Below are 24,523 nucleotides of genomic sequence, written 5' to 3'. Positions count from 1 at the left end.
TATCATATCTATAAACTCTTCATTAAACCCTAAGTCCTAAAGATTCTCCTCTATGTTTTCCTCTATAAGTTTTGATCTTTTAATTAATTAATTTACTGCTTTGGTATCCAGTTTCTCTAGCCATATTTATTGAAAAAGTATCCTTCCTCCATTGAATTCATTTTGTACCTTTTGTAAAAAATCAACTGGCTATACTTTTATGAGTCTACATTCAGGTTCTTTTATGTGTCTATTACTCTGCCAATATTACATAATACTGATTACTGTATCTTTCCTTAAGCCTTAATATTAGAGTTTTCTTTTGATTTTATTTATCTTTTTCAATTTTCTAATTTAATATTTTTGTTTTCCATATAAATCTTAGAATAATCTCGTCTATATCCATAAAATATTTTCTAGAATTATAATAAAAATTACATTAAAGGTATATATAATTTTAAAGATAATTGAAATCTTTACTATGCTAATTCTTTCACTCCATGAACATAATATTTCTCTTGAAATACAGTCATCCCTTGGAATACACAGGGAATAGTTTTCCAGGAACCCTTGCTGATATCAAAATCTGTGGATGCAGATCTCACAGACTGGGAGGGCCAACTGTATTTAGACTTTTTTCTAATTTTTTTCATTAGTATTTTGTAGTTTTCAGAACACAAATTTATTAACTTTATTTCAGATTTATTATTTTGTGTATTTACATTTAAGTGTTTCTTTTTTAACTGTTAACATGTCCAGCAACAGTGTATAAGTGTTACTTTTTCTTCACAACCTCACCAGCATGTTATTTTCTGACTTTTTAATAATAGCCATTCTGACTGGTGTAAGATGGTATCTCATTGTGGTTTTGATTTGAATTTCTCTAATGATCAGTGATGTTGAACTGTTTTTCATATAATTCTTGGTCACGTGTATATCTTCTTTTTGAAAAGTTCATAGCTTTTACTAACCTATTGTGGAACTATTTTTCTTGCAATTTTTTTTTTTTTTTTCGAGACAGAGTCTCGCTCGGTTGCCCAGGCTGCAGTGCAGTGGCGCGATCTCGGCTCACTGCAAGCTCCGCCTCCGGGGTTCACGCCATTCTCCTGCCTCAGCCTCCGGAGTAGCTGGGACTACAGGCGCCCACCACCACGCCCAGCTAATTTTTTGTATTTTTAGTAGAGACGGGGTTTCACCGTGTTAGCCAGGATGGTCGCGATCTCCTGACCTCATGATCCGCCTGCCTCGGCCTCCCAAAGTGCTGGGATTACAGGCTTGAGCCACTGCGCCCGGCCTCTTGTAAATTTTTAACTGCCTCGTAAATTCTGGATATTTGACCTCTGTTGGATGCATAATTTGCAAAAATTTTCTCCCATTCTGTAGAGGTTGTCTGTTTATTGACAGTTTATTTTGCTGTGTAGAAGCTCTTTAGTTTAACTAGATCCCATTTGTCAATTTCTGCTTTGTTGCAATTGCTTTTGGGGACTTCGTCATGAAATATTTACCCATGCCTCTGTCCTGAATAGTATTGCCTCAAAATTGTCTTCCAGGGTTTAGGAAGGAAACTATAAAAGTTTACAATTTTATGTTCATGTCTTTAATACAACACCATTTATTTTTGTATATGGTGTAAGGAAGCAGTCCAATTTCAATCTTCTACATATGACTAGCCAGTTATCCTAGCAGCATTTACTGAATAGGGAATCTTTCCCCATTGCTTGTTTTTGTCAGGTTTGTTGAAGATCAGATATTTGTAGGTGTGGGGTCATATATTTGGGCTCTCATTGGTCTGTGTGTCAGTTCTTGTACCAATACCATACTGTTTTCATTACTATAGCCCTAAAGTATAGTTTGAAGTTGGGTAACATTATGCCTCCAGCTTTGCTATTTTTGTTTAGGATCGCCTTGGCTGTTTGGGCTCTTTTTGGGTTCTACATGAATTTTTAAATAGTTTTTTTCTGTCTCTTTGAAAAATGTCAGTGGTAACTTAACAGTGGCAGCATCGAATCTATAAATTGCTTGGTGCAATATGGCCATTTTAATGATATTGATTCTCCCTATCCATGAACATGGATTTTTTTATTATTATTTGTTTATGTCACCTTTGATTTCTTTGAGCCATGGTTTATACTTCTACTTGTAGAGGGCTTTCACCTCCATAGTTAACCCTATCCCTAGGTATTTTATTCTATTTGTGACAATTGCAAATGAGAGTTTTTTTTCCTGATTTGTCTCTTCAATTGACTGTTGTTGGGTATAAGAATGCTATTAATTTTTGCACATTGATTTTGTACCTTGAGACTTTATTGAAGTTGTTTATCCACTTAAGAAGCTTTTGAGTTAAGACAATGGAGTTTTCTGGATATAGGATAATGTTATCTGCAAACAGGGGTAGTTTGACTTCTTCTCTTTCTATTTGAATGCCTTTATTTCTTTCTCTTCCCTGATTGCCCTGGCCAGAACTTCTAATACTCCAATGAATAGAAGTGGTGAGAGAGAGCATCCTTGTCTTTTTCCAGTTTCCAAGTGGAATGCTTCCAGCTTTTTCCCACTTAGTATCATGTTGGTCATGGGTTTGTCATACATGGTTCTTATTATTTTGAGACATGTTTCTTCAATACCTCATATATTGAGAGTTTTAACATGAATTGATGTTAATGTTATCAAAAGCCTTTTCTGCATCTATTGAGATAACAGGTGTTTTTTGTTTTAGTCGTGTTTATGTGATGAATCACATTTATTGATATGCATATGTTGAACCAACCTTGTATCCTGGAGATGAAGCCAACTTGATTGTGGTGGATAAGCTTTATGATGTGTTGCTGGATTTGATTTGCCAGTATTTTGCTGAGTAATTTTTTCATCAATGTTTGTCAAGGATATTGGCCTATAGTTTTCCTTTTTTGTTTTTGTATCTCTGACAGTTTTTTTTTTTTTTTTTTTTTTTAATCAGGATGCTGCTAGCCTCATAGAATGAGTTAGGGAGGAGCCCCCCCTCAATTTTTTGAAATAATTTTAGTAGGAACAGTACCATCCCTTCTCTGTACATCTGATAGAATTCAGTCGTGAATCCACCTGATCCTGGGCTTTTTTTTTGGTTAGTAGGCTATTTATTACTGCCTCAATTTCACAACTTGTTACTGGTTATTCAGGGATTCAATTTCTTCCTGGTTCAGTCTTGGGAGGGTGTATGTGTCCAAGAATTTATCCATTTCTTCTAGTTTATGTGCATAGAGATGTTCATAAAATTATCTAATGGTTTTATTTCTGTGGGGTCAGCAGTAACATTCCCCTTATCATTTCTGATTGTGTTTGTTTGAATCTTCCCTTTTCAACTTTATTAGTCTAGCTAGCAGCCTATGTATTTCATTATTGTTTTCAAAGAAATAGATCCTGAATTCTTTAATCTTTTGAACGGTTTTTCTTGTCTGTATCTTTTCTGTGTCTCTATCTCCTTGAAAACATTCCTAAAAAGTATTATATTATAATTTTGGTTTCCGTGTCTCATTATTATTGTATAGATACATGATTGATTTTTTAAGTTGATCTTGTATTTGCGATTTTGCTGTAGCACTTATTAATATTTGAACTTTTCTTGAGTTTCTTTTATACATATACCAGTATGTCATCTGCAAATAGAGACAGTTTTTATTCCTTTTGGAAATATATGTCTTGTCTTTCCTTTTCTTTCCTTATTGTGCTTTTTAGTAATTCAATACTATGCTGAATAAGACTGGCAAGTGTTGACCTTCTTGTTTATTTTCGGTCTTTGGGGAAAAGAATTCAGTTTTAGGTCATTATGAATGATGTTTACAGTAGGTTCTTTTCTTTTTTTTTTCCACATTTTATATTGTATTTTTTTTATTTTATTATTATTATACTTTAAGTTTTAGGGTACCTGCGCACAATGTGCAGGTTTGTTACATATGTATCCATGTGCCATGTTGTTTTGCTGCACCCATTAACTCATCATTTAGCATTAGGTATATCTCCTAATGCTGTCCCTCCCCCCTCCCCCCACCCCACAACAGTCCCCGGAGTGTGATGTTCCCCTTCCTGTGTCCATGTGTTCTCATTGTTCAATTCCCACCTATGAGTGAGAACATGCGGTGTTTGGTTTTTTGTCCTTGCGATAGTTTACTGAGAATTATGATTTCCAGTCCACCATCATGTTGAAGAAATTCCCCTCATTTCTACAGTGCCTGAGAATTTCATCATGAATAGTGGTTTTTATTAAAAGCTTTTTCTTTGTCAATTAATATTATTATGTAGGTTTTTGCCTTTTAATATAATAGTTTACATACATTTAATTTTATTAAACCAGTAGTTTAGGAATGAAAATATTGGCTCTTTACCGGGTCTTCTGTGACACTATTCCTATAAGGGGAAGAAGTGATTCATGACAGGCAAACAAGTGTGAAACTCTAGGCTCCCCTCTCTTCCATTGCCGATGCAGCTGAGTAGGGAGTCAGAAGATTTTTTTCAATGATATTTGATTAGAGTTGGCTGTTTTTTGCTAGGTTGTTCCTTTTCTTGTATTTGGGCTATTAAGAACAGGTAATTCTTGTGAATCCTTTTTTTTTCTCTTTCTCTCTCTCTACGCATTGTTATTTCCAGGTGGACTGCTTCCCTAGCACCTAGTGGGATATATAAAAGAAAAAGAGAATCCAATACCCAGGAAACTTACTTCCATGTTTTTCCTCAAGTCCTGAGATACATAGTCAATATGCCTTCTTCTCTTTCTATTTCAGGATCTTATGTTTGTTTTGCATGTGACGTTTGGGGGTTTTAGCTGTATTTATTGCTAGGAATAGGGAGAAGTATACCTATTCCATCTTGATTAGAACTGAAAGTTGGCATGTACTTTTTAAGAGCTTAATCACATTAATTGTTGTGCATTGCTTTGCCAGTAAATCTGGAGCATTTTGTTGCCACCAGATTTTTCAATCCTTTCAGAAAAAAAAAAGTTCCATTAAAAGCAAGTGGTAGATAATTTATATGTAAAATAGAAGAAAGAATCAACACTATATATTTATCTTAGACATAGATCTGCCCTAGAATTTGACAGACACTGTTAGTCACTACGGAATACAAAATGCATGATAAATTGTTACTTCACTAAAAAAATGGTAAAGGATTGATTAGTAGATACAGAAAATTAACCATATAATAGAAATAAAATGCGTCCAATTTAACAAGTGCTGTATGCCCATGATAATATCTAAATACTAAAGAAGGGAAACATAATCTGAGCCAATGGTTTCCAAACGGCATTAAATATACCTAGTGGATTTTAAAAATCAGAGATGCTAGGCACCAACCCAGAGTTTCTGATTTAGTGAAGCCAAAATTTCATTTTTAACAAGTTTTCTGGTGGTGTTAACATACTGGTTCAAACACCACATTTTGAGAATTACTAGTATAAGGACTCTTTAAAAAGTTTCTGGAGAGCATAATTCCTGGTACTGCTTATAAATGAATAAGAGTTCATTAGAGAAATCAGAGTACAATGCTTAGCTGTCAAAGATGTTCTAAAGATGAGCTCTTAATAAAGATGTAGGAATTAAATATTTTGCCACGAAGTAGTTATTCTAAGTCTTAATTTCACAGTACGGAAACTTTGGTTGAGGGAGAAATGTTATTAATATATATAGAAATAATATAATATTCCAGTTTCAGACTTGGGTTGAAACAACAAAGGTCAGATTTCATCAAAAGGCATCAGAAAAGTGAAAAAGAATGAAGTCATTACTAACGTGTTTGTAGAAAAGGGGTTGTACATCTTTAAGTTGAAACAAGTTTTGGTTCCATTTAAGGCTAAATGTCAGCTTATTTTTATCTGATCAGTCTAATTAAAAGAAGGTGAACCTATGAAGGTAAGACCAATGCTAGACTTGCTAAGTGAATTTCTCTTTTTTTTCCTGAATCACATTTTGGAAATATTTGATTGTACAGTGCCTTATAATTAAAAACTTCTATCAGATGCTTCATTTCATTTTCTTCTTACTAACAGCCTGAAAAGATTGTTTCTCTTTCTCTCTGATAAAAATCAGAGATAAGTACCAATAAAGCCTGGATACATGGGAAAGTCATTTTGTTCTACTTTCATAAATTTCAGGTTCTCATGCTGTATATTTTTAGGTTAACAATACAATTTTATACAAAGTCTCTTTCTTGTATTACATTCTAGTTTACTTCCTCAGTATATAAATAATTCCAAAAATTTGTTTAATATTATTTTTTAAAATTATTTTTACTTTTCAAATTTAAATTATGAAAAAAACAAACTGTTCCTTATCTGAATTATATTACGCTTCTATTATTTCTTTAGGCATATCTGCTTGGGAAGATTATTGGCCAAAAATGCAAGCTAATGAAATATAAAACCTGCCATAAAGTAGGTATTACAGAGATATTTGTAAAAATGGATGAGATGATTTATTGTTTCTATCCAGTATAATCACAGTCATACCACCATTAGAGTTCCTGAAAAATGTTCATCAAGAAGTCAAGGTCTGTTAAATATATCATCTGTTTATGGACAAAGATCATAATAAAGTAATCATGACTGTGGAATGTGGAGGCATACTTCAGTTGTGATCCCAACACCTCTTCTTAACAGCTGTATGAAGTTGAATAAGTTATTTGATTTCCTGTCTCAAAATACTCATCTATAAAATTAGGATAATGATTATAATAGGATTTTTTGTCCATAGGCATGTTGTGATATTAAATTTACATAAATATATGTAAAGCATATATATATATATATATATATATATATATATATACATAATGGACTTCTTAAGTGTTCGCTAATATTATTGATTACATAGAGAACTCATTTAATATGGGTCACCAACGATGCAAAGAACTTAAAAAACTAAAGCCAAACAGCCTACTTGTGACCCATCCCCGTGAGCCCTCACTGGAATCCCAAAATAACATTCGAGTTGTGATTAAAGGTAACTTTAAGGTAGGAAAGGGAGATTAAAGCCACAGAAGAAGCTAGAAGGAGAACAGCTATTCTTTGACATTTATAGTAAAGTAGCCCCAATATTTCCATCTGGGACTTTGGAGGCAGAGACAATTCTGAAAAGGCCACATCTCTCTCTCTCTCTTTTGAATATAATTACTGATGGTGGGAAATTTTGGGGAAAAAAAAAACTATCCATCTGGAAAAGTTTATGAATACAATGAAACAATTAGATTCAGACAGGATATTTCCTCTTCAGAATTGTCTCTGCCTCCAAAGTGTCAGGTTGAAAGACTAGGACTATTTTACTCTCATCTTCAAAGAACAATAGAGCCTATTAATATCCTTAGATTTTTACCTGCCCACTAGTTTTCTTTTCCATCTTTAGTTGAAAAAAGGGAAGGGACTCATGGTAGAGGTGAGTTGAAAGGAAGCAAATGATGGCTTGTGGTCATCATCTCAAAGAACCCTTTATCCCCTAAGCAAGGGAAAAGGATGCTAGGCACAGTATAACTGGCAATGATTAGAATATGTCTGCCTGTTCTCTGGCTTCAACAATATGAGCACTGATTTTCTTCAAATGCTCCTCTGGAACTTGAGCATCATTATTAGCCCACTACACATGTGAGCCATTCTGCACAGTGAGACATCTTGGCATTGCCCATCGAGTGCAGAGTATTATATCCTGATTACACAAAACAATTATTATTCATTGACATAAGTATCTTGTCTCTCCACTCTCTTTCAATTTTGGACAAGTTTAGGGTGACCTGACCACTGTTGCCCCGTAGTCCACAAGGCAATATGAACAATTTATGAATATTCTCATAAATAAATCTTGAAAAGAGAACACAAGTTTATAGAAAAACCTGCAATAAAGATGAGTCAGTCATGTACATTGTAGTTTAAAAACAAAGCAAGCTAAAAAGTTTGATTGCATTTTGACAAATCAAAAGGAGGGAGTTAAAGCCGTTACTTGGTTAATAATTCAGAGAGGAAAGAACTTGATCTTTGGGCGTATACATTTCCATTATACACAAAGGTCTAAAACTTAGATATGCATATTCTTTCCTAGAGCAGCCTGCAGTGGTCATTGACATGAGAAGTACTCATCTACACACTTTTTGTCCACTCTCACCACACACTTATTCCCAAACATATTTGCCTCCAATTTTTCCATTCATGTTCTTTCCAAAGTCTTGAACTACCAGTCAAGTTGTATGCAGAATTTCAGGCATATTGCTAAGTTGGAATGCTTCTCTCTCATATCAGCTTATGACCTATAAATTGCTTAAAGCCCTGCTGACTTGGAAGATTCCCCTCAACACCATCTTTCAGAATCTTGCCAGTGTGAGGCTATAGTGCAGCAGCAGTCCATTTTTAGCTGTCACCATATATCAAATTGTCCCAACCATAAACCAGGACCAGGTTTTTATTCCATCCCCACTGGGAAGTAGATAGCATCTCATAGGACCACGGGTGTGTGTTAAGAGAGAGGCTCAGTCAGATAATAGTAGGTGACTTGAGGAATCCATGACTACCTCTTATAAACTTACTTATATCCTCTGAGCCATTTCAGATCTGATACTGAATGCCACTTTTATCATACTATGGTTTATTTACTAATATGCTTGTCTGGCTGTATGACTTGATGGACCTGATAATACTCATTTCTGACTATATAATATTTGATGTTCCATGTCAGGTGCTCAGCATTTACTAGGGGCCAAAAACATGACAAAACCTGCTTTTCAGGTGGTAAATATATATCTGATGAATATAGCATGGCATTATTCCAGAGTCTTTAGGAGTCTATGCTGCCACTCCTCTAATAGGGCTCCAGAAATTCACAGAATGCCCTATGTACCAAAAATCCATGTGAGATCATGGGATCTGTCATGCCACATAGCCCAAGAAGCAGGGACAATTTGTATAACAACCTGAATCTCTTGTAAAGCTCTCTTTTATGCTCTGGTGTCATTCAAAGCTGTTGTCCTTTCAAGACACTCAAGAAATTATTTCTGCATTATTGCCAAATCTGTTTGTATTCTCTCTGAACTCTGAAGAGGCCTACAAGTGATGTGAGTCTTTCTTAGTGATTCGCATGTATGTAGTCTTTACTTTGAAGCCTATGTCACAACATTCTAATGACTGTTGTGGGAATTCAGGGACCCCAAACAGAGGGACCCTGGCTGAAGCCATGGCAGAAGAACGTGGATTATGAAGATTTCATGGGCATTTATTAGCTCTCCAAATTAATACTTTTATAATTTCTTATGCCTGTCTTTACTGCAGTCTCTAAACATAAATTGTAAAGATTTCATGGACACTTATCACTTCCGCAATCAATACCCTTGTGATTTCCTATGCCTGCCTTTACTTTAATCTGTTAATCCTGTCAGCTGAGGAGGATATATGTTGCCTCAGGACCCTGTGATAATTGCCTTAACTGCACAAATTGTAGAGCATGTGTGTTTGAACAATATGAAATCTGGGCACCTTGAAAAAAGAACAGGATAGCAGCAATGTTTAGGGAATAAGAGAGATAACCTTAAACTGACCACTGGTGAGCTGGGTGGAACAGAGCCATATTTCTCTTCTTTCAAAAGCAAATAGGAGAAGTATTGCTGAATTCTTTTTCTCAGCAAGGAACATCCCTGGGAAAGAGAATATGCACCTGGGGGTATAGGTCTATAGACGCCCCCCCGGGTGCGGTCATCTTTTATAGTCTGTAGACTGTAGGGGTGAAATAGACCCCAGTCTTCCATAGCACTCCCAGGCTTATTAGGAAGAAGAAATTCCCACCTAATAAATTTTGGTCAGACGGGTTGCCCTCAAAACCCTGTCTCCTGATAATATATTATCAATGACAATGGTGCCTGAAACTTCATTAACAATTTTAATTTCGCCCCAGTCCTGTGGTCCTGTGATCTTGCCCTGCCTCCATTTGCCTTGTGATATTCTATTACCTTGTGAAGTACCTGATGTCTGTGACCCACACCTATTCGCACACTCCCTCCCCTTTTGAAAATCCCTAATAAAAACTTGCTGGTTTTTGTGGCTTGTGGGGCATCACAGAACCTACTGACATGTGATGTCTCCCCCAGACACCCAGCTTTAAAATTTCTCTCTTTTGTACTCTGTCCCTTTATTTCTCAAACCAGCCGACACTTAGGAAAAATAGAAAAGAACCTATGTGACTGTCAGGGCAGGTTCCCCGATAGATGACGCTTAAAAACTTCAGTGATATGAGATGCTGCTGAATTTTTTTCCTTTGGTTGTGTAAATGTTTTACTATGGCATCCAGAGAACTTACCATTTCTGCTCCCAGATCCTCAGCCAACATGATGGTAACAATATTATAGATCAATGTGACTCCCAGAAAAATATCCAGATAATCAAGTTCCCTTCAGAATATATTGTCAAAAGAATCTAATATTTAGCCATAAAAAAGAAGGAAGTTTGAACATATTCTACAACATGAATGAATCTTGAGGACATTGTCAAATAAAATAAACCAATCACCAAAAATAAAATATTGTATGATTCTACTTATATGAGGTAGTCAAAAATCATAGAAACAGGAAGTAGAATAGTGGTTGCCAAGTGCTGGGGGTAGGGGTTAATCAGGAATTGTTTTGCAAGATGAAAAGTTATAAAGATTAGTTGCATAACAATGTGAATATATGTTAACACTACTGAACTATATATTTATACTTGTTAAAGATGTTAAATTTTATTATGTGGTTTTTTTTTAACCATGAGTAAACATAATTTTAAAGGAAGGATGGAAGTCCTTTCTATCTATGACTCAAAACCTAAAGCACAGAATAAAAGATTGATAATTTTGACTATATTTTAAAAAATATTCTGCATGACAGGCCGGGCGCGGTGGCTCACGCTTGTAATCCCAGCACTTTGGGAGGCCGAGGCGGGCGGATCGCGAGGTCAGGAGATCGAGACCACGGTGAAACCCCGTCTCTACTAAAAATACAAAAAATTAGCCGGCCGTGGTGGTGGGCGCCTGTAGCCCCAGCTACTCGGAGAGGCTGAGGCAGGAGAATGGCGTGAACCCGGGAGGCCGAGCTTGCAGTGAGCCGAGATCGCGCCACTGCACTCCAGCCTGGGTGACAGAGCGAGACTCCGTCTCAAAAAAAAAAAAAAAAAAAAAAAAAAAAATATTCTGCATGACAAAACAGACACATATACAAGTAAAGTCCACAGATAAAACATAAACTGGGAAAAGTATTTTCAATTCATATCTTAGACAAAAGACTCATACCCCAAATATACATATGGCTTAGAGAAATTGAGAAAAAATGACCAACAACCCAATAGAAGAAAAAGGTAAAAATCATAACAGTTAGGTCACAGAAAGAGAACTACAAATAGCCACAAACATATGTAGATTCTCAACATCACTAAAAATTAAAGAGATGCAATATGAAAGTACAACACACACCTATCTAAAGGTTACAATCAAATGATACACGCACTCTATGTGGCAGGTAGGAATCCAAAATGGTACAACACTTATGGAGGGAATCCAGCAATCTCTTGAAAAATTGCATATGTATTTACCTTTTAAATCACATATCCCAATACAAGAAATACATCTCTTCACGTATTAAATGACCCTTGTACAAAGTTATTCATTGTAGCACTGTTTGTAATAGAAAAAGAGTGAAAATAGCGCACACGTACATCAACAGGGACTGGTTAAGACACAAGAGAGTACGCCTGTATGATTCCATTTATATGAAGTGCTAAAGCATGCAAAGCAGTCTATGATAATGGAAGTAAGAATACTGGTTACCTGTGGGGGATGATAGCCTGGGAGTGAACACAAAAGAGACTAGTAAGGAACTATAAACAGCTGAGATGCTTATGGGGGTGGTGGTGGCACAGTTGCCTACTCATGTAAATATTGATTAAGAAGTACATTTCAGAATGATGTACTTTATTGTTAAGCTTATACTTCAATTTTGAAAGTTTAAAAATAGGGGTAAGATAATCAGGAAAATGTAAATTAGAGCCCCAATAAAACAGTCCTTTACAGTCACTAAGATGGCTATAATCACAAAGACAGTTAATAACAAGTGCTGGCAAGAATATCAAGAATTTGTATCATTTATACATTGCTACTGAGAATAAAATGGTGCAGCCACTTAGGAAATAGTCTGATCATCTTTCAAAAGATTAAACGCAGAGTTACCATATGAACCAGCAGTTCCATTTCTAGTTATATATTCAAGAGAAAATGAAAATATACACCCACATAAAAACTTGTACATAATTGACAACAGCATTATTTATAGTAGCTAAATAGTGGAAGTAACCCAAATGATCATCACGTGATGAATAAATAAAATATGCTATATCATACAATGGAATATTATTAAAAATTAAAAGAAGTTAAAAACTGAAACATGTTACAACATGGAAGAAACTTGAAAACATGATGTTATCTTAAAGAAGCCAGTCACAAAGTAGCACATACTGGATGATTCCATTTAAATGAAATGTCCAGAATAGGCAAATCCATAGAGAGAAAAGTAGATAGAGTGGTAGTCAGGGGTAAAGTGATTGGGGTAAATGGAGCTCACCGATAATGGATATGGGATGTTTTTAGGCTTCTAAACTTGCAATGGTTGCACAACTTTATGAATGTATTAAAAACCAATATAGGCCGGGTGCAGTGGCTCACACCTGTAATTCCAGCACTTTGGGAGGCCAAGGTGGTTGGATCACAAGCCTAAACAAGATGGTGAAATCCCGTCTCTACTAAAAATACAAAATAGAAAAATGAGCCGAGTGTGGTGGTGGGTGCCTATGATCCCAGCTACTCAGGAGGCTGAGGCAGGAGAATCGCTTGAACCTGGGAGGCGGAGGTTGCAGTGAGCTGCGACCACACCACTGCACTCCAGCCTGGGCAGCAGAGTGAGACTCTGTCTCAAACAAAAGCCCAATGTATTGTCTATTTTAAATAGTGCGATATATAATATATGAATTATGACTCAATAAAGTTTTGTCAATTAAAAAAAGAGAGTAGGAGAGTTGATGTAGTCCTGTAGCAAGAATATGAGTGTATACTGCCTGCTGTGGTTGTTATTTTTGTCTTGATCTTTTTGTCCTTTATAATAAAATAAACACTAATGCACTTTATTTAGTATACTTGCCAATGAGAGGCTTGTGTGCCTTTACTAGATTGTCTATTCCATAAGTTTTCCAATTTTAAAAGGTCATTGATTTGGTTAAATGTCTAACAAAGTAAACAGCAATTCTGAGCACTCTTTCTTTGAAATAAACCCCACTTGATCTTCACCTCTCATTATCAAAGCACACAATCAAGTGACTAGGGAGCTAAATTAAACTTAATACTTTAGTGATAATGACTAGTGTGGCAAGCTTAATATTTTACTAAGGATAAAACTTCTGGACCTCTTAGAAGCCAGGCAAGAAATAAATATTTGGGGAATTTTTTTTGGCAAACTATGGTCTACAACACTTTAGATAAATATCTACATACAAATTCTTTTATATATTTTATCATAAATATTGTGTATGAGTATGTACATAAGTTTGTGGTGTTTGAATTAACATTTCTTCCTCTTTCAGAGCTGAAAAAAATAGCACATCTATGTCATTTTCAGTCACCACATTAAAAAATGTTAATTTATTATTTTTAAATATCTGTCATAAAATATGCATATTACTAAAAAAAATTGAAAATCTCAAGAGGAATCCACTTTAAATGCTTTCTAGATCTTAAAACTAATGTTAAAATACTGCACATCTTCTAGAATCAATTACTTCCAAGTAAAAAACAATCATTTTTATCACTTTTGCATTTTTTTAGTATAATCTTTTTGTTCTTTAAAGTGTTCATTGAAATGAAATACGATATAAACTTTGCCATCACTTAAGAATCAAAAAATGACAAACCAGGACTGAAGAAATGCTTCTAAAAAGCTTTTGATGATAAAACATCTTTATAATGACATGTAAATTCTAGGGATACCTGTTAGGAAAATTTTGTAATTCTCCTCTCTCCGGTCCATTTTATCTTGCCTAAGTGAAGCATAGTGTTAAGCAATTAGTTGGGTAATGTAGGAAAAAAAAAAACAAAAAAAAAAACACCAGTTATGTATGACTGTGAATTTGACTTTGGAGGTCACAGAATGAAAGGCATTGTACAGGTAATTATTTCTTTCACTACAACGGAGGTAATGAGCGAAGTAAAACGTTAAGCTTTTCTGTTTGCAAAAGGCTGACTTGAGACCAGAATGCAAGGTCTTTTTCTTTCCTCTTGTTCTTCTTCTTTTTTAGGGGGGTGGTGATAGTCTTGAAATTAACCTTGATCTTTGAATATCCCCCAATTTTAGATTCTTTAATGCCCAGCTACTCAAATACTTCTAGAAGTGTCCACCATTCTTCTAATTCAGCTTCTTTTAACATCACAGTTAGAAGTAGACAGCTGGCTGACAGTTCTAGAGAACCTCCTCCTCTAATTAATTATGAGATTATTCTCTTCAATGGTGCATATCACTGTGTTTAACATCAGCAAATGACATTTATGATGCCCTTTTATACTCAGTTACAAAGAGTATTCCAGGAGGACTCTGAAATATCCAAAATGCAAGGAGTAAAATGCCCTGCACATTACAATAAAATGATTGTAAAAAAGATGTATTTCCAGACATCAGTCTTGTCAAAATAGCTAAATTCTGAGATTGTTTCAACACAGGTGTAAAATAAACTTAAACTATTTGTGTGATTATCTAGATAGACAAAATTACATTAAAGTATGTATTTTTTTACTGCACCAGTTTCTATTGCTTTACATTTTAAAACTATTAATTATGTATTGGTGTTACACAAAAGGCCAAAAGTTTAATTTTGTGTATATTTTTCTGTTGGGGAAGCCTACATATTCCTGCATGCCAGCTAATTAGTGACTAAATAAAAATTTAAGTCAAAGCATATCAATATCTTAATAATAAAACATTCTAATTTTTCAGATTTGCAGGTAGTCGTTTATATGTTCATCAAAAATATTCATGTTTTAAATCTAATAATTGTCTAAAAATTCTTATTTTATTTAACCTGGTGGCAACATTGGGCACTGGTAATCATTTACTTTCAAAACACTGACTTCTTTTGTTTCAGAAAATCATATCCACCTGGGTTTCCTCCTGTATCTTTCACCGTTTTTCTCAGTCTCCTTTGCAATTTAACAGACCTCAAGAGTTGAATTGTCCCAGGCCTCAGCCTTGAATCTCTTCTATGTGAACTCATCCACTCATACATCTGTAAACACCATCTATATGCTGATTCTTCCCACCTTTATATTGCTCCTTAATTCTAGAATCAAATATTGAACTCCCTACTTGACATTTCCCAGCGAGATTGCCAATAGAGATCTCAGACTTAGCATGTACAAAACTGAGCTAGTCTAACATTTTCCCTGTCAGTTAATAGCAATACTATTCTTCTAATTGCTCAGGCTAAAACACTGGTATCACATTGGTGTAATTTAGCCTGAGCAACTAGCTAAATCTCTAAGTCCACTCTGGTCAGTCAGAAATCCTATCTACTTTTCCTTTAATATATTCAGAATTCCATCACTCCTAATTAGACCACTCTCATCAGCCTGATGGAAAACACTAGCATCTCTTACTTTCTCACTGTTCGTTTGCAGTTTATCTTCAATACAGCAACTAGGTATTATTCATACATAAGTCTGATTACATACTCTTTTAGTCAAAACCTCCCAATGACATCTCATATCATGGAAAAAAACAAAGCCAAAGTTCTTATTATGATCTAAATGATCCTACATAATCTGGTTGCTGGTTACTCGTCTGACTTATTTTCTTGCTGTCTTACCCTTCTTTGTCTTCACACTGCTCTAGGCCACATTATTTTTCTCGCTGTCCTTTATTTTCTTTCTTGTATTTGGTGAAACACTCCCCTGTGCTCTTTCACTATAATTTCATTTGAGGTTGAAATTGAGATAATTATCCTCTTATATCGCCTTAGCTATTTATTAGATCTTGAAGAATTATTTAAGTTGGATGATGGAACTGATACACTACCTCCACCAAAGCAAATGCTACCAGGGCTTTCAGTAATCCTGAGTACACAGGCAGATCAGATGTTGGAAAAACATTTAAAAATGTAGCTAGCTATTTTTGGTAGGATTGTCAAATAAATATGATGATGTGTTTTATCATTATATTCAAGTAAAAGGTTTGGGAGAAATAAAAGAAGAATAAGTCTGTGCAAATTATAAAAAAAGAAACAAATACCATGAGAATATCCAGGTAGCATCAAATTAGAGCCTCTGTGTCTATGACTTTGGTTTTTATGATGTCATTTTTTATGTAACAAACAGAGAAATTTAGATGGCGTCTGGTACCTTTGTTGTAATCTTCACTGTATTTTAATGTGCTTTTTCTTAATGGACTTATTTGTACCAAGGATCAGCAGTTAATAGCCTACTATGATTCACACGAAAAGGATGGTAAGAAATAGACATTGAGTTGTCAAGCTAAGAAACTCAACTTGCTGTCTTTATGCCTCTCTGATAACCAAATAACATGTTTTTATTTTCCCGCAAATGATGTCAACCCCAGATTTTAAAATTTTGCGACTAAATTACTAACTGATCTTTTAAAAACAAAAAATCATCAGAAAAAATACATCCAATCAAATAAATTCAAAAACTCTTCTAAATTTAAGTTAATCCAATAACTTTATAAGTTAGTAGAAATGTTGCAAAAGTCCTTAGGGAGTGTAGAGGGTAAAGAAGACATCTGGAACAGAGGAAGATATGGAAATACTTTTAAAGTAGTTAAACACAAAAGTCTTTGTTTTTTATGTATGATTCCTTTCTCTGGCCCCACTACGTCATTTGCATCTGCATGAATTCAAGGCTTTGTAGGAGAATTTATTTATGGAGAAAAGAAAGAAACAGCTATAGCAAATGAAAGTATGCCTCCACTGTTCACAGAACTGACAATGTTAACGGCCTGCCTGTAGACAGTGTTTCCTTTATAATCTTCCTCCACCCCTGAACGATGTATACAACGATTATTACTTAGGATAAAAAAAAATCTGTGCTTTGTTCTCACTTATAAGGGGGAGCTAAACATCCATTACTCACGGACATAAAGATGGCAACAATAGACAGTAGGGACCTACTAGAGCAGGGAGAGAGGTGTGGGGGCAAGGGTTGAAAAACTAACTGTTGGGTACTATGCTTAGCACCTGATGGTGGGAGCATTACCTCAGCATCATGCAATACACACAGATAACAAACTTGCACATGTACCCTCGGAATCCATAAAAGTTGAAAAAAAACTATGCTTAATCTCTAATATTTAGAATAAAGCAAATCATTGGGAAGTTGCATTGCATCCCAAATCAAATGGACATCTCAAAGTCCTTTTGAAGAAAAACTGCATTAGGATTCTCCTTATTCCTAATTCTAAAAATACACACTGTGGTGTGACATGTTTATAATACTTCTCAGTGTGCCGAGGCAATTAGCTTGTAAGTTTACATCTCCATTATGCAATTATATAAATTTAAACTAAGGAATATCAAAGTTTCTGCCAGACTGGTATGCATTAACCGTAATGTTGGTATCTAGTTTCATCTTTTGACTTATTAATAAACTCTAGATGACAATGAAGGAAAGAAAGACATAAGAGGATAGAAACATGGAGTCAAAGGGGCTTAAGAAAAATTTCTGCATTACAACTCATAATCTGTTAAAGCATCAAAGACATGTTGAAAATATCCCAAGAAAAATCTCCAGTGAAGGAACAAAGAAAAGAGGTCAGGGACAAAGTAGTCTTCAACTAAAGCATCTCTCAGTGGCTTTGCTGTAATATGAGACCACCTTGGCAACAGCAAAGAAGAATGGTCAATGAGAACTCAAAGTTTATTCTCAAATTTTCAATACCTTGAATCTCTTTCTATCAGAGTGTTTCATCTTCATTCCTAATTTACTGATCCTGTGGCAAAATGTCAATGGTAGTTTAAATACAACACATGTCTAGATATTTAAAACATATATATCAAAGTCAGTAAATGTTAAATAAAACATGCCTCCCCCTATGGTGATATTTATGCCTTTTAAGTAGAAAAAATAAAAAACGTTTCTCAAATTTTTATATAAGTGAAAACTATAAAAAATCAAGGACAAATGAGATGAATCATTATTACAGTAACTTAATGTTCTTGAGATCAACTGCTGATATTTGGTGAATATTAAAATGAGCAGATAATTGACAAATTATTACATATTAATTCAATAAAACTTACTTGATTTACCTTTATTTCCGCAAAATCGCCTTATATCGTTATAATCAAATTCTCACATTATTTGAATTATTTTAACTATAATGATTTAAATATTTTAATGTGTTCAAAGTGTACAAAATGAGTTATTTTTATTAAATATGCAAATTAAGATCAGTGTAATCTTTGGAAATTTTAATATCAGATCTGTTTTCAAATTATCTTTTCTAAAATATTATAAGTAGTCTATTATGTTAATAAGAATATTTTAGAAAAGTAATATAAATATATATTGTAAAATCAAATAGTACCTGAGCATCAATATTTTAAATCAAAATAGTTACATAAAGTTGTACTGTTTAACTATTCACAAATTTCATTAAATTGTATGATACTTTGTGCAATTCTTGCCTTCAATGTCCTTTGATCCTTCAATATAAATAATTACGTTTCATGTGTTACATCTGAACCTACATATACATGCAACTGCAGACATCTACTATCTTATTTATTTTCTATATTTGAAAGTGACATGAATTTTTAAATATTTTATAATATTCCTCAGTAATCACAAGCAACTATTGTAAATACAACATTAATTCCTCAGTATCTTTGGAAATGGGAGGTGGAATATGAGAGAAAAGCAGAAAATGATAATTGGCATTATGTTAAAAGATACTTTATTATGTAAGACTATCACAGTGATACACTTTTAAGAGACAATATGACAATATAATTTGTTGCCTCACTAGAAAGCAGTGTCCATCTCTGATGTTGAGAAGCAGATACCCCCCAACCTCCTGAACAATTTGAGGCAGTCACGTTGTTCACCTTAATTCCCAAATAGTGTTTGTTAATCAGGACAGCATATTCTCAGAGACATAAATTGTAATGTTCCCTCAATAAGCACTGCATCCTTACAGAGATTGACATCCATAAGTTCTTTAATAAAATGTGTGTGTGTATGTGCGTGACTGTGTATGTTAAGATAGACATGGTCCTTTAACATGTAAGGGCCAGAGTAGTGGCCTGTCTTGCCTGAGACTGAGTGATATTAAATTGTTGTCTAAATATGTTTCCATACGAGCAATTCAAGCACTTTGTGTGAAAACTACTTTATTTATTTAAAAATGAGAATCTGCTTAGTTTACATGGTTCTAACTCTTCAGATGGAAGAAATGAATATGGTACCATTTCTTGAAGAAGAAAATAATGGTCAAAATAAGAAAGGTGATAAGTTGAAGAATGTAATTACTGAGAACATCATAGTAAGAAAATTGCATTTGTAGATAAGCATACACCAGAGGTGTATTAGTTTTCCATTGCCACTGTAATAGATTTCCACAAGCCAGTGGAAATCGATTATCTATCCCACAGTTCTATAGATCAAAAATTCCACACAAATGTCCTTGGACTAAAGTCAAGGTGTCACTGGGGCTACATTCCTTTCTGAAGGCTCTAGTAGAGAGTCTATTTCCTTGCCTTGTTCGGGTTGTATAGGCTGCCTGTAATCCCGGGCTTGTGGCCTCTTTCTTCCATCTTCAAAGACAGCAACATAGTATTTCTCTGACAATTTCTTTTTTTAAAAATGATTAGGTAAAATTTACATGACATAAAATTTGCCATTTTGAAGTGTAGATAGCAGTAGCATTTAGCTCATTAATAATGAATGTTTTCCAACCACCATCTCTATCAAGTATCGAAATATATTTATCATCTCAAAAGAAAACCCTATACCTATTAAACAGTCACTCTCCATTTCCCCTACACTCTCCCAGTCCCTGGAAACTGCCTATTTTCCTCCTGCCTATGGGTTTCTCCATTCCAGATATTTAATAGAAATGGAATCATAAACTGTATGTAATGGTTAATATTGAGTGTCAGATTGATTGGATTGAAGGATGAAACGTATTGTTCCTGGGTGTGTCTGTGAGGGTGTTGTCAAAGGAGATTAACATTTGAGTCACTGGACTGGAAGGGGCAGAACCATACTCAATATGGGTGGTCACCATCTAATCAGTTGTCAGCGTGGCTACAATAAAGCAGGGAGAAGAAAATGGAAAGAGCAGACTTGATGAGTCTTACAACCTTTGTTTTTCTCCTGTGACTTCCTTGCTCCTCAGCTGGCAGATGGCCTATTGTGGGACTTCACCTTGTGATCATATGAGTCAGTACTCCTTAATAAAGTCCCTGTCATATATACATCTATCTGGTTAGTTCTGTCCCTCTAGAGAACCCTAACACATTATGTGATTTGGCTCTTTTCACTTAATATAGTGTTTTTAAGATTCATCCACATCGTAGCATGTTTCAGTACTTCATTACTTTTTATAGCTGAATAATATTTCATTGTATGTATATACCACCATTTCTTTTTTAATCCATTTATTTGATGACATCTGGGTTTTTTTCTACTTTTGGCTGTCGGGAATAGTGTTTCTATGAATATGTGTGTACAGGTATTTGAGTTTCTGTTTTTAATTTTTTGAGTATATATTTGTGAGTGGAATTTCTGGGTCATATGATAATTCTGTCTTTAATTTTTTGAAGACCTATCAGACTGTTTTTTACAGTAGTGGCACACTTTTAAATCACCACCAGCAATGGATAAGAGTTTCTATTTCTCCACATCCTCGCTGTGATGGTTAATACTGAATGTCAACTTGATTGGATTGAAGGATGCAAAGTATTGATCCTGGGTGTATCTGTCAGGGTGTTGGTAAAGGAAATTAACATTTGAGTCAGTGAGCTTGGAAAGCAGACCCACTCTTAAACTGGGTGAGCACCATCTAATCAGCTGTTAGTGTGACCAGAATATAAAGCAGGCAGAAAATCATGAGAGGAGTAGACTGGCTTAGCCTCCCAGTCTACATCTTTCTCCCATGTTGGATGCTCCCTGTTCTTGAACATCGGACTCCAAGTTCTTCAGCTTTGGGACTTGGAATGGCTTCTTTGCTCCTCAGTTTGCAGATGGCCTATTGTGGGAACATGTGATAATGTGAATTAATACTCATTAATAAACTCCCCATATACATATAAAGGGGAGTTTATTAAGGAGTATTAATTCATGCTATCACACTACCTATTAGGGTTCTCTAGAGGGACAGAACTAATAGGATATATATATATATATATATATACACACACACACACACACACACACGTATACAAAGAAAAGTTTATATAAATATATATATATATATATATATACACATAAACCCCAGACCCCAGAATGGTAGGTCCACTGACATGTGTGTGTGTGTGTGTGTGTGTGTGTATATATATATATTTTAATATTTTGGATACTAGATTCTTATCAGATATAAGATATGAACATATTTTCTTCCTCTCTATAGGTTATCTTTTCACTCCTTGATAATGTCATTTGCTGTGCAAAGGTTTTTCTTTTGATAACATGATATAGAATATATTTTTTTCTTACTCATTCTATTGGTGTCATATCTAAGAATTCATTGCATAATCCAAGGCTAAGAAGATATATATCAAATTTTTCTTATAAAAGTTTTATTTCTAACATTTTGATTGTTGAGCTATTTTGAGTTATTTTTATGAGGTAGGGGTTCAGCTTTTCTTTTTTATGTAGATTAGCTTTTCCAATGAACATTTCCTTTGAGCATGACATTTGATCATCATGTTTAGAGTAAGTTTTAAAAACAAGAAGAGTGAGTTCTTCAAGTCTTAAACTTTGTTGTTTTTTTCCAATATTGTTTTTGCTATATAGGCCCCTTGCAATTCCATAACAATTTGAGGATTTGCTTTTCCATTTTTACAAAAAGGGCCATTTGTATTTTCATACTGATTGCATTAAATCCATAAATCACTATGTGTTGCATTGCCATCTTACCAATATTAAGTCCCCTAATCCAAAGATACAGAATGTCTTTTCATTTATTAATCTTCTTTAATTTTTTAAACAACATTTTGTAGTTTTCAGTGTATTAGTCTTGCATATTTTTTGTAAAATTTGGTGTTAAGAATGTCATTATTTTTGGTATCATTGTAAGTGGAATTGTTTTTCTAATTTCAATGTTGGATTTTGTATTGCTAGTCTGTACAAATACAATTGATTTTTGTGTTGATTTTGTATCTTGCAACTCCATTGAATGTGTTTATTATATTTAATAATATCATTTTGTCGAATTTTTAGAATTACACACACATGTATTTTATACATATATGTATATAAGATCATGTCTTCTACGAATAGGGATGGTTTACTGCTTGCAATAATCTGAAATAATCTTCCCACGTTAAGGTCTTAACTTTAATCACATTTTCAAAATACATTTTTGCTATGTAGTTTACATCTTCACAAGTTTCAAGAAAAAGAAAGAGGGTATTTTTGCTGGAACATTATGCTGCTTTGACCATAAGGGAAGATGGGAAAGAAGAAAAACTTGGGCTGCTCATATTTTTCTTACATCTTCTTCTACTTTTCCTTAGCATCATTTATCACAGAATTTTTAAAAATTATTTTATATGGCCGGGTGTGGTGGCTCACGCCTGCAATTCCAGCACTTTGGGAGGCCGAGGCGGGAAGATCAAGAGGTCAGGAGATCGAGACCATCCCGGCTAACATGGTGAAACCCCGTCTCTACTAAAAATACAAAAAATTAACCGGGCGTAGTGGCAGGCGCTTGTAGTCCCAGCTACTCGGGAGGCTGAGGCAGGAGAATGGGGTGAACCCGGGAGGCGGAGTTTGCAGTGAGCTGAGATCGCGCCACTGCACTCCAGCCTGTGAGACAGAGAGAGACTCCGTCTCAAAAAAAAAAAAAATCTTATACATATTTATTACTTTCTGTCTCCTATATTAGACTCCATGCTTCATGTAGGTCTTATCTTACTGCTATCTCAATGACTAACACACAAGAAATATTCAATAATGTTTATGAATATTGGCTGACTGATTTTTAAATGGTCTCTGTAAGGACACAGTGATTCTTACATTGGTTGAATTTGTCACTTATGTGTCCTGTAAGATTTAGCAAGGGTTATTGTTTTTATTCCTACAGTTTTCTCTTCTGTCCTAGACGAAACACGGAATCAACTTAGTCATACTGTTTCTAGAATTATCCTATGTTCTTAGCTTAGTGTTGCCAGATAAAATACAGGGTTTCCAGTTAAGTCTAAATTTCCGGTATGCCACAAATAATTTTTAGTATAAAGACATCCTATATAATACTTGGAGATGCTCATACTAAAAAATTAGTCACGGTTTATTTGAAATTTAAATTTAACTGTATGTTTTGAATTTTAATTTACTAAAACTGGGAACTCTATCTAGGTCGGACACCTAGGTTTTCTATTTTATCTTATTATAAGCCAGGGTCTATCATATAGTGAATTTTAACATCTTAGCTTCCCCCTGGTTTCTGTTTCTGAATTCCTCTGTGGTAGAAATTGGCAAAACTTTATCTATAAACGTCTAGATGGCAGATATTTTAGAGTTGAGGCACTGTGTGCAGTTTCTTTTGCACATTCTTCATTGTATATTTTTTGCCCAACTTTTTAAAAATGTAAAAAATAAAAGATGTTCCCAACTTACGGATCATATGAAAACAGACTGCAACCTCACCACAAAATGTAGTTTGCTAACTCCTAACACTGGAATTATTATTAGATATAATATCAATTTCTAGAATAGAGGTCCTGGTTTATTCTTTCAGAAAACCACCTACCCTCTTTTTGGTCTGAAGACCTGATCTTAAACAATTACTGTAAAGTCCCTTTTGATATCTTCTATTGCTTGTAAAATGCCTGCTTTCTGGGATTCAAATCAGTTCTCTACTTACCTTCATCCTACAGCCCACTTTCATATTACAACCAAGGTCCTACAGCCCATCTTCATGCTACAACCATGCCTGATTTTCTATGTGAGTGTAAGCAATTATCCATTGCCTCTGTTAGTCTAACTTATCCAATAAACGTACCCTGAGATGAGGGTGGGCATCAAAAGTTCTGTTAGATGAAAGGCATGTCATAAAATTCATGGGAATGAAGCCAGAAACTCTCTGTCTGCAATGTAGCTGTGACCTTGCAAAAGAGAGAGAGAAGGAAAAAGGGTAGGGTAGAAGCTACTTGGATTACAGCTCAGATTCATGAATATTCAGCAGAATTGATGGGGTGTCCCACAGACAAAGACTGATATGAGAGCTGTCTCTTGTCTCCCAGGAATAGACTTTAGTATTCCTGCCTCCTCAGTTATTGCCAGACAGAGGCTCATGGGAAGTGTGTCCT

This window comes from Symphalangus syndactylus, chromosome 21 (genome assembly GCF_028878055.3).
Source record: "Symphalangus syndactylus isolate Jambi chromosome 21, NHGRI_mSymSyn1-v2.1_pri, whole genome shotgun sequence".
NCBI classification, from domain to species: domain Eukaryota; kingdom Metazoa; phylum Chordata; class Mammalia; order Primates; family Hylobatidae; genus Symphalangus; species Symphalangus syndactylus.
The sequence above is the reverse complement of the archived record's forward strand: the minus strand, read 5'-3'. Positions refer to the sequence as shown.